The sequence below is a fragment of the Mesoplodon bidens genome (genome assembly GCF_964165515.1).
Source record: "Mesoplodon bidens genome assembly, chromosome: 9".
NCBI classification, from domain to species: domain Eukaryota; kingdom Metazoa; phylum Chordata; class Mammalia; order Artiodactyla; family Ziphiidae; genus Mesoplodon; species Mesoplodon bidens.
This window is the reverse complement of record NC_138166.1, coordinates 64,913,129-64,920,902: the sequence shown is the minus strand read 5'-3', so window position 1 is coordinate 64,920,902 and position 7,774 is coordinate 64,913,129.

Below are 7,774 nucleotides of genomic sequence, written 5' to 3'. Positions count from 1 at the left end.
TATTTTAGAGAGATGCTTATGCATCTGATAAAAAAATAAAAGATCAAATGATAATGTTTGTGATTGTTACCCATGATGTGATCCATTTCATGGAAGGAACTGTGATTGAGATTTATTTATTTATTTACTTTTTAGCTGATACTCTTTTTCCTTGATTTGCTTCTAGAAATTTGGCAGTAAATGATAACATCTTGCCAGTCAACCACTATAAACAGATAAACACATTTTATGAAACAAAAATAATGGCCATCTTTAGTATCCAAAATGGTAGCAGCACAGCATTAAACACTAGTGTTGAACTATAGGTATTTCCTCCTGGAATTCTTATTTCAAAAGGCTACATTTGTGTCTTAATAGAATCTAATACCTTAAGAATTGGAAGAGGGCTTCCCTGGTGGCACAGTGGTTGAGAATCTGCCTGCTAATGCAGGGGACAAAGGTTCGAACCCTGGTCTGGGAGGATCCCACATATCGCGAAGCAGCTAGGCCCATGAGCCACAACTACCGAGCCTGCGCGTCTGGAGCCTGTGCTCCGCAACAAGAGAGGCCGCGATAGTGAGAGGCCCGCGCACCGCGATGAAGAGTGGCCCCCACTTGCCACAACTAGAGATAGCCCTCGCACAGAAACTAAGACCCAACACAGCAAAACTAAATAAATTAATTAATAAACTCCTACCCGCAACATCTTCTTAAAAAAAAAAAAGTGAATCAGAAGAAATCTTATAACTACATAAGCCACCTACAAATTCAAGAACTTCCTCAAATATTATTTTTTTCATGTTATGTATAAGGCCACGATACCAACTACTGAAACTATAAATGTTAGAATTTGCATTTAAATGAAGCAGATGTATTGCAGATGATATTATATCACTTTATAGTCCTATAGTTCACATATGGTGTGGGTGTAACTCTTTTCCTTTTACAATTTACAACATACAAGTGAGCAAACTGTTCTGAAATCCTTGTTTCTGATAAAAGTGTTCATTTAATTGCTTATTATTTCAAAATATGTTTTTGGTTTGAGCTAAATGTCAGTGACATTTAGATGCTGTCAATGAGCATTAGACAATTAAAATGTTTTCTCTTGTAAAATTTAGCTGCTTTTACAAATCTATGAGCAAACGTGACCATGAATTACTTTTGCTATTAAAACAGGAAGGAAGTGGGCAGGGCACGACCTTGAAAAAAATGACACAGGCATAGGACATGACAAAAACTGGTTAAAACCAACCTGGTCCAAGATGGCAGAATATTCGACCTCCAATGGACCTTGAGCCTCATCATACTCTCATTGTAATACATTAGCATGCTAAATGACAGTCCCACCAATGCCATGACAGTTCTAAGGCTAACCATAAAAGGCCAAAAAGTGGGTGGTGGCCCAATTCCTGGAAATCTTCACTGCTTCCCTGAAATAATTGGAATAATCCTCCCACTAATTAGCCTATGAAATTACCCAGCCCATAAAAACTAACCACGCCATATTTCAGGGCCTCTCACCTTCTGAGATGGCCCATACTCTGTCTGTGGAGTGTGTTTCTCTCTAAATAAATCCACTTCTTACCTATCACTTTGTCTCTCACTGAATTCTGTCTGCAACGAGACATCAAGAACCTCAAATTCACCAGGAACACTATGAGACTGCAGACCCTAAGGACAGACTAAAGCTTAGCTATCTTTTTATTTTGTGCAAACCTAGCATAATGCCTTGCACCTAGTAGACACCCCAAATTTTTTGGAAAATACCAAAATGTTTTGGAAATAATTGCATATGTTTATAGGGTTCATATGTGTCATAGGAAACTGAATAGAGTAGAAAAAGCAACAACAAAAAAGGGCCAAAAAATGGAACTTGAGTATTGCAAATAGGAAGGATTATTATCTTCATATTTGCTCTTTAATTTATCCTCAGCTTCCATTACACACATACAAACACATTAAGAAAAAAGTCATGCAAAAAACAAAACCAAAAAACACTTTCCTACACAATCTCCCCCTCACCCCTGATAGATTTATCTGTTTTTTTTTTAACATCCCCATGAGATTTCTGTGTTTGTTTGCTTTTGGCATCGTCCTGACACTCACATGAAAGGCTTAGCTGACACTTCTGTTAGCAAGGTTGCTCAGAGAGAAGAAGGTCCACCTTTACTCCTCTTGTTTCATCCTTGCTGCCTCTCACCCTTCTCTCTCCCTCCTGATCAGTTCGAAGTAGAGGCAGGCCTGACTCTTAGCCTCCTAAGATATATTACTACCCTGTTGGGGAAAAGTAAGCACAAGCTCCCCAAACCTACGGTGCGGTGTGGTACATAAGCAACCAACGTGTACTCTGAAAAGAAAATGCAGAGAATGAAGAGATCATACAAGTATAACCCTTTTTTCAGTCACTGGCAGGTACTTTCCCTCTTCCTTTCCTTTTGTCTCTAGCACACAGCAGTCTCCAGCAAAGCAATCTCTCACTTTACAAGTAAGAGGAATTGCTGAAGGAAGAAAGAAATATTAGGAGACCTTGAGACCAATTATTCCATCTACTGTGGCTGTGTAATTCTGGGTGAGTCACTCTTCTTCAGGAAATTGAAAGAATGTCAAATATGCGAAAGTTACTGAGGATGGCTGCAGAGCAGAATGTGGATCCTCGGGTAATTTCAAGTTTCCTCCCTACTTTCTCCCAGAAACACACACATCAGATATATTGAAGGCTGAGGGGGAGGGGATGGTCAGGGAGAGGGAATGTGTTAAAATGCGGTCTCAAGGGGTGTGTGAATTTGACCTAGCCAATCAGTGGAAGAAATGTAAGTGAAATTATGTGGAAAAGATTTTCTTTGTTTCATAGTTCACATAATGAAAATGGAGGAGAAGTCAATGGGAAAATACCTTAATATCTTCTTCCTGTTATTTTAATGCCATACCAGCATGAGGCACATCAAAGAACAAACTGTTCACAAACATCCAAACATCTTTCAAATCCCCCAAGGGTCAAAATAAACACCCCTTATTAAATAAACTGCAATGAGCAAGGAGAGTGAGGACAATAAAGGAAAGGACAGAGGGAGCATGGGATGAAGAAAGTAGGGAACAAGTGGCTTGAACAGCTTGCTTACACCATACAGAACTCAGCTCAAAGCAGAAGGGCCACCAGGACCTTGAGAAAAACCCCTCTGTATTAGTTTGCTCAGGCTGCCATAATATATACCACAGTCTGGGTAGTTTAAACAACAAAAATTAATTTTCTTATAGTTCTGAGGCTTGAAGCCTAAGATCAAGGTGGCTGCCTTCTCCAAAGGCCTCTCCCCTTGGCTTGCAGATGAGTGCCTTCTCTCTGTGTCCTCACATGGTCTTTCCTCTGTGCATGCGCATCCCTGGTGTCTCTTTGTCCAAATTTCCTCTTCTGATAAAGATACCAGTCAGACTGGATTAGGGCCCACCCTAATGGGCTCATTTTAACTCAATCACCCCCTTTAAAGGCCCAAATACAGTCACACTGTGAGGTACTGGGAATTAGGGCTTCAACGTGAATTTTGAGGGGACATGATTCAGCCCATAACACTCTTCGTGCAAGCTGGCAGAGTCTAGTTAATATGTGTGTCCTGGGGCTTCCCTGGTGGCGCAGTGGTTAAGAATCCATCTGCCAATGCAGGGGACATGGGTTCGAGCCCTGGTCCAGGAAGATCCCACATGCCACGGAGCAACTAAGCTCGTGCATCACAACTACTGAGCCTGTGCTCTAGAGCCTGCGAGCCACAACTTCCGAAGCCCGTGTGCCTAGAGCCCGTGCTCCACAACAAGAGAAGCCACAGCAATGAGAAGCTCGCACACCGCAACGAAGAGTAGCCCCTGCTCGCCGCAACTAGAGAAAGCCCGCACGCAGCAACGAAGCCCCAACACAGCCAAAAATAAATAAAAATAAAATAAATTAAAAGAGCCTGTACCTATAGCTTAACCCTTAAAATATATATATATATATATATATATATATATATGTGTGTGTGTGTGTGTGTGTGTGTATGTGTGTGTGTGTGTGTGTGTGTGTGTGTCCTTTGACTAGGCTATTCCTCTTCTAGAAATTTATCCTAGAAAAATAACTAGCATATATGTCAAAAAAATTTTTCATAAGGATGTTTATTGCAACACTGGTTGAAACAGCAAAAAATAGTAAATAACCTAATTGTCCATTTATAGGAGATTTGTATCATAAATTATAGTCTAACCCATACAAATAGAATACTGCATCTGGAAAGATGTCCAAGATCTTATATAAAAAACTCAAGTAACAGGGGCTTCCTTGGTGGCGCAGTGGTTGAGAGTCCACCTGCCGATGCAGGGGACATGGGTTCGTGCCCCGGTCCAGGAGGATCCCACATGCCGCGGAGTGCCGCGGAGTGGCTGGGCCCGTGAGCCATGGCCGCTGAACCTGCGCGTCCGGAGCCTGTGCTCCCGAACGGGAGAGGCCACAACAGTGAGAGGCCCGCGTACCGAAAAAAAAAAAAAAAAAAAAAAAAAACCTCAAGTAACAGACCACTGTGTATAGTATAAACTCATGTTTAGAAATTATATCATATATTTGGTTAGGCCTAGAAAAAGGTCTGAAAATATATCAAACTCTTAACAGTAGTTACCTCTAAGGTATGGAAGTAGGGCCTTTCACTTTTTATTTGTACACTTATATAGTCTGAATTTTTGCAACAGATGTGTTTGCTTTTGTAATTAAATATGAAAGCATTAATGAGGAACATGGGGTAGACAGGTTTAAAGCCTATGAAGTTTGACAAATACTGTAAAAAAATAACAAAAATGGCCTGTATTGAACATCTACTATTTATTCATTCAACAAAAAAGTTTGAGTCCCTACGTCCCAGGCATTCTTAGGGACTTAACATATCATATATTACACACAGTCCTCACAGAAAACTTCTTGAGGCAAGTTTTACCATTTTGATTTTATCATGGCAGAAATCAAGGCTCAGAGAAGTCAAGTAATTTACAAAAGTTGCACAGTTAATAAGCAACGAAGGGACTTCCCTGGCGGTCGGTCCAGTGGTTAAGACTCCGTACTTCCAACGCAGGAGGCGCGGGTTTGATCCCTGGTCAGGGAACTAAGATCCCACATGCCATGGGGTGCGGTCAAAAACTTAAAAAAAAAAAAAAAAAAAGCAATAAAGCCAAGCCTTTGGTCTACTTTACTATGTTGCCTTATAAAATTACTATGTTCTATTTTATATACAGGATACAGAAAATTGTCATCCAGCTTAATGTTATCACATTTACAGGTCATTACTATATTCCTCCAGCAAACAAACTACCACCTTTATTTATTTTTTAAAGTTTAGTTATTTTTATTTATTTATTTTTGGCTGCGTTGGGTCTTCATTGCCGTGCCCGAGCTTTCTCTAGTTGCGGTGAGTGGGGGCTTCTCTTGTTGCGGAGCACGGGCTCTCAGCACACGGGCTTCAGTAGTTGTGGCGCATGGGATTAGTTGCTCCGCGGCATGTGGGATCTTCCCGGACCAGGGCTCGAACCCGTGTCCCCTGTGTTGGCAGGAGGATTCTTAACCACTGCGCCACCAGGGAAACCCCAAGCTACCACCTTTAAATCTAAATCAATCTATGTATCTATCCATCCATCCATCCACCCATCCATCCATCTAACCATATTTTATAGCCACTAATCAAAAATATTTGCCAGAACATTTTTGAACTTACAAGTGATTTTGACAAGTAGAGGAAAATTCCAGAATTTCGGGTTCTCATTAACAATGATTGCAGGGTGGTGGGTGAGTGCCAGGAGAGCCACTCTTGTTTACTGTTTATTGTAGGGCAGGGCAGTACTGGTATTTGGAATATTGATAAAGCAGTCTATAACTTCAGTTATCAAAAGAAAGAGGCTTTGATGGATTATGCCCACTGATTACCATCTCTGTGAGAAGCACACACATATGTATTGTTTCCTGTGAAAATGAGGACTTTGTACAGATAGGCTGGTACAGTGGGATGAAAAGTACTTCAAGAGAATCTCTGAAGCAGCAGGACACTTGATCATCCCATCCCCTGAAATGTTATCATTTCTCTTCAGGTAGCAATAAGATCCATTTGAATGTGCTACCACCTATCTACAAGTGTGATTTCAGGGAATTCAGCGTGTCTCCCCAATCCTTCCTAGCTCCTGCCTCTGATATCAACGTCATTCCTCTAACTGCCTGCTCTTTGTTCGAAAGCAGTAGGTCCCAAAAGCAAAATGCTTTCATCTGTCATCAGACATGTACTACTTGATGTGAATGGAGGTGAAGATCATGAGGACAGTAGGCCCCTTCTCGGGGATTGGGGAAGAAACAGGTAACATTGGGGATGCTGGGGACACAAAGACAAATTTGCCAATTTTACTATGTTGCCTAGGACATAATCTGGGAATAATGAGAACCCTGTCAGTCACGAGTCACTGGGAATTTATTTTAACCACTAGTGAGTGGAGTGAGGATGGAAATAGTCAGCTGCCTGATGCCTCATGTGAGCAGAGTCCTTTACTGTCAAATGATCTTCCTAGCTATCACCCCTGGGTAAGCCTGGCAAGCCTTTGCCCCAGTCCCTGTAGATACCACAGAGAGGCAGAAAGAGTATAGGCTTTGCATTCAGAATAGACTTAGGTTCAAATACAACTCATCCATTTACTGGTCATCTGACCTTGGGCAAGTCAACCTGTCTCACAGGGCTGTCGTGAGGATGAAATGAGATTTTGTAAGTAAAGAGCTTTGCACAGTGCCTGCTACACAAAAGGGACTGAATGAATATACAATCAATCCTTTCTGGGTCCCTGCTGAGAATTCTACCAGGACCAAAGCCCAGCCTTGAACCTAAGCCCAGTCAGCTCCGAGTCCTGACCACTTGTCCAAATCCCGCTGAATTTTTCTCTAGGCTTGCACCCTGTTTTCTTATCCTTTTCAGCATCAGGATGAAGCTGCAAACACGTATCCTGCCTGCTTTACACCCACCAACTACACTCCATAGATGGCAGTGCCAGCTTCAGTAAGACTAGAGGCTGCTCTGGTTCCCGTCAGACTTGGTGAGTTAGACCAGGGGTCCCCAACCCTTTTGGAACCACCCAGACCTAAACTTCTCTGTGTGTAGAGCCTGGGGATATGCATTCTTTAAAAAGCTCCTCTTCCCTCATTGCAAGGGCCATCTCACTAACCATCACCCATTCTTGCTTCAATGCAGAAGTTCCCAGCATGATGTGTAGCCAAGACTGGAGTATCTACCTTGCAGATAGTGGGTGCTTAATAAATGTTTATGGAGCAAATAAAAGTTTTCTGTTGGGTGTTATTTTTTTCCTTACAAAGATATTTAGCCATGGAATTTAAAAATAATGTTAAAATAATGGCACATACTAGATGTTCGATGAAGATTGGTTACTGAATGATTAAAACCTGTTTTCTTTTGGGAGAGCAACTATTTGGAAGAATGCCTGTGAGTACAGAAGTTCCATGGAAGTAAATGAAATGACAGGAAATGAAGGAATATTTGAAATAATAATGATGTTATACCATTCAAATCTTAATGTTAGTACATTCTAATTTGTTCTGGAAAAAATGGAACTGGGATAAGCAATTTCTGATAGGTTACAATGTATGTCAGCAGGAAGGGGAAAAGCAAGAAAGGGGTCTCATTGCGATACAAGCACAATAAAAGGGCTTATGTCCTTTTTTGCCTTAAAAAAAAAAACTTGTTAGTATGGAAAATTTCAAACATATTTAAAGTAGGGAGAAGAGTATAGTAAATCATCA